At 49.1% G+C, this 4234-nt stretch overlaps 1 pseudogene; it reads right to left on the bottom strand.

Annotated features, from left to right (window-relative positions):
- Positions 1–933: 933 nt before the first annotated feature.
- Positions 934–2001, bottom strand: LOC136546551 (auxin-induced in root cultures protein 12-like; annotated as a pseudogene).
- Between the last annotated feature and the right edge of the window lie 2233 nt (positions 2002–4234).

The raw sequence follows: 4234 nt of genomic DNA, 5'->3' as shown, positions 1-4234 counted from the left end.
AGTCATCATAAGATAAAGTATGATTTTAGAAAAAAAAATATAAAACTTGTTTCATAATTTTTTGAGGTAAAACAAATTTTCTAAGATTAAAAAATATTTTAGGATTTTAACGGCATTATTTTTTCATGTAAAAATATTTGGATATTTTTTTAAAAATAATTTATAAACTTTAAAATATTTTTTTTAAAAAAAATTCTAGTTCAATTTACCTCACTTAATTTTCAACTTAGTCCGATTTATTTCCTCTGATGTCATGTCATATCAATAAAACCACCATCAAAACCATCCAAAGTGCAAAAATAACGTATTGGCAGCGGTAGCCGCTACCGCTTCTTTGAGCGCACGACACAAGGGTAAGCAGTAAAAAGTTGAAGTAGCAGCCACTGGCATAACGCTAGCCAAACGGACCCAAACAGTTTAAAAGTTGAGGCAAAAACTGGTTTTGTAGTTTAGAAAGCAAAATCAAACGACCGTGATAGTTAAGAGAGGTAAATTAGATATTATGTTTTTAATTTCTACATGGGCCAAACGGGTCGGACGCGATCCTGGTATTGTAGTGGGCCGCGCGGGACTGCGCATTCGTCATTTGGGCTCGGCACACCTCTACCGCCTGTCTGGCTGTCTCTCCGCTCGATTGTCGGCTGCAGACGGAAGCGGCGGCGGCGGTTTGCCGTTGCTGCAGGTGCATCGCCATTGGCAGCGCCATGAGCCAATCGGATCATCAGAAGGTGAGTTTCATCGAATCGCGCGCAGGCGCAGATCTTCAAAGTTCCAGCCCACTACGACTTGGGAGGAGGTGATTTTTGAATCAAAATTTAGTACGAGTGCAGCTAGTTACCTCTCAAAGCATTGGAACACTGTAGTGATCTACTCATCATGAATTGGATGTAGCAATAATCTTTTCTCTCTCTCTCTTTTGGGCCAAAACTGAAGAAGAGAAGAAGAAGAAATCCTACTAACCGGGACAGGAGCTCTGCCATATCCAAGAATGAGACAACAACACAAAACACAGTGGTAAATCAGATACCGAAACCGAACGTACGCCAACAGGCAACAGCTAATAACGAGAACCGGATTGCAGGCATATGATGCATCAGCATCACCTAGCAAGAGGATGCCAACAATCTCGTGTGTGCGTGTATCATCTTTGCTTCTTGTCAGCGTACGTGTCACCAATAACTACGTGTCCACGAGAGATGAAAGATGATATGGTTACATTGCCAATAAGAAACCCGCCAATGCCAGCAGCGTGAGCGCCGGAGCAGACACGTACGCGGTGCCCGCCGCAGCCGCCGACTTCCCGCCAGACGGAGCGGCTCCACCGCCTCCAAGGGCTGCGCGGCACCGGAGAGCACGAGCTTGCCCTTGGCCTGGAGGTTGGGCTTGTCGAACGCGTGCTCAGCCGGCGCGCCGTTGGTGGTCACCTTGGAACCCACCTGCCAGATGTGGTTCACCTTCTCCAGGCCGGGGCCCAGCTGCAGCTTGCCGTAGATCCGCACCTCCCCGCCGCTCTCGTCCGCGGCGAGGTCCGTGGCCTTGCACGCGATGGGCGTGGGCGCGGCGCCGAGCGGGTCGTACCCCGTGATGTTGTAGGTGTTGACGACGTAGGAGGAGGGGCCCTTGAAGGCCATCAGCGCCTGCGCTCCCTTCATGCCGTCGCCCGTCGGGTTGATCGCCCACGACAGCCAGCCGCCGGCGCCGCCCGCCGGCTTGGCCACGAACGCCACGGACAGCGACCCCGTCTTGGCGTCGTAGGTCCAGTGCAGCTTGGCACCAAGGTACGGGAGCGCGGCGCAGTGCGCGTAGCTCTTGCCCGCGGGGAGCTTGTCGCCCTCGCACCCGATAGTGGCCGCCGCGGCCGCTACGGCGCGCCTTATCGCCATGGGCGAGGCCAGGAGGAGGGCGACGGCCAGGACAAGGATGGCGTGCCGATGCTGCTGCGTCGCGGAGGCCATCTCGGAGCGGAGCGGACGACTGTGTGTATGGAAGCCTGAGCTGTGATGTGAGGGGCGCGCGGACGGGAACGGGAGTACGTGCTGGGGAAGGAGCGTGCGTGAGGGTTTTATATAGCGAGGGGAGGGAGGGAACTTTCCGCTCGAGCTAATTATGGTGGCCATGGCCATGATGGCATGATCATGTGAGGGTGCAAACGCATGCAATATATGTAGATGCTTAATCCGGAGATTTTGCTATGCTGACCATTTCAAACAAGTTGACTGCAGTAGCTCGCATGTGACGACTGCAGTAGCTAATTATGGTTAACCGTTTTGCTTGAAGTGAGGACGAAAGCGTAAGAGAGTTAATTAGCAGGTGTGGTTCATTCAACGTGTAAAGTAGGCCGTAGCCATCATTCTGGGTCGGGGCGTTACGAACATTGTATCGACGAAGTTTAGTACCATACTGGAAGTTGGAGGAGAGCTGAGCCAGCTTAAAAGTCTGGACCTGGGAGGCTGTTAACTCCATATCGATCCTTTTGTGCGATGCGAAGACGAAAGCGCAAGAGAGTTAATTAACAGATGTGGTTTATTCAACATGTAGAGTGGGCCTTAGCCGTCATCCTGGGTTGAGGTGTTACATATGGTAATCAGAGCCAACTCTCGTGGTTTCACGGACGTATGGCTCGGGAGCTCGGACAGGTTGCGCATGGCTCTGCAAGAGCATAGCACTTGGGCCGGGGAGCTGAAAATACGGACATGGCTAAGAGAGTCGATCATGGACATTTGTCTTGCTGGGTAAGCTGGTTCGATAGCTCGACGAGGACGTCAAACCCATTGAGGGTGGGTGGATGTGAGACCCAGCTCGTGGGCCGAATCACGGTTGGGCGAGGCTACTGTAGCTGTAGCGCAGAACTGGGCTGGGATGAATTCGGGTTACTGGAGCACCGAGTACTGTAGGTGTAGGTGCGGAAAACACTGTAGCGGCGTAGTTTAGTACCTAAAAGTTGGAGGAGAGCTGAGACAGCTTAAAAGCCTGGATCTGGGAGGTTGTTAACTCCGGATCGATCATTTTGTACGAAGTGAGGACGAAAGTGTAAGAGAGTTAATTAGCAGGTGTGGTTTATTCAACGTGTAAAGTGGACCTTAGCCGTCATCCCAGGTTAGGGCGTTACCCATGTTGCCAAGTGCCGGTGCGAAAAGTGACCAACAAGTAAATATTTATAGTTTTACCATGCATTGTGATCAGATGTGGCCTAGCACTCAATGACACAGGGTTTATACTGGTTCCGGCAACGTGATCTACGTCCAGTTTTAGTCGGTCGGTGACTTTATTCCTGAGCCTAGGTGCTCAAAGTTTGCTGTGGAGTTACAAATGAGTGGGAATAAGAAGGGAGTGTTAAAGGTCCGGTTGGGCTCTGTACTGAATGTAACAGAACCGACCAAATCATAAGAACGTAAGTACAAAAACAATCACCGAAGCGATCAAATTCCTGTACTTAGGCTCCCATAATCCCGGTAGTCCGGAAATCACGAAGGATTTCAACCAACTCTCGACATACAAACCAAGATCGTAATGATTCAACACAACACATCACCCGTTACAACATTTCATAAGTAGCATTCGAATTACATCCATCAGAGTTCAAATAAATATTACAAACCAAGTTTGAGTGTGCGGAAGCAACATAGTTTAGTACAAAATACCATAGTTTTCAAATACATTGCCAAGATCAAAGTCATGTCCCACAAAAGCATTATCAGGTACGAGAACTAGTAGAAACCGCGCCCAACGGTCTAGTCTTCATCCCCAGCAGGGAGAAGGCAGTACTTGCAACAACCAAAGTAGAACTGATCATCTGCAACGGGTGGGAAATAAACCCTGAGTACGAGAAGGTACTCAGCTAGACTTACCCGACAAAAACAGAAATAAAGACACCAAGGATCATGCCAGGCTTTTCAGGTGGGCTAGCTTGACACAGTTGCATAAAAGAGCTTATGATTACAGTAACCAATTTAAACTTAGCATCAAGCTTATCATTATTTACCTGTCTACTAGATTAGCACCTGTACTAGAGCACTCACTTATTAGGAGCAAACAATATTAACCATAGCAGGTATAATAAGGCTGTCATCATCATATCATCATTTCCGAACCATTAAGTTATTTAGTGTGTCTACATTGGAGATAAGCCCGTCAAGTTCTCACTAACCGGGAGAGACGGCGATTCGAATCGAATTACAACTCAGCTGAGGGGGTATTCCTAACCCTCACCCTGGCATACTTTGCAAGAGTAGCC

This window comes from Miscanthus floridulus, chromosome 3 (assembly GCF_019320115.1).
Source record: "Miscanthus floridulus cultivar M001 chromosome 3, ASM1932011v1, whole genome shotgun sequence".
Taxonomy (NCBI): domain Eukaryota; kingdom Viridiplantae; phylum Streptophyta; class Magnoliopsida; order Poales; family Poaceae; genus Miscanthus; species Miscanthus floridulus.
The sequence above is the reverse complement of the archived record's forward strand: the minus strand, read 5'-3'. Positions and strand labels throughout refer to the sequence as shown.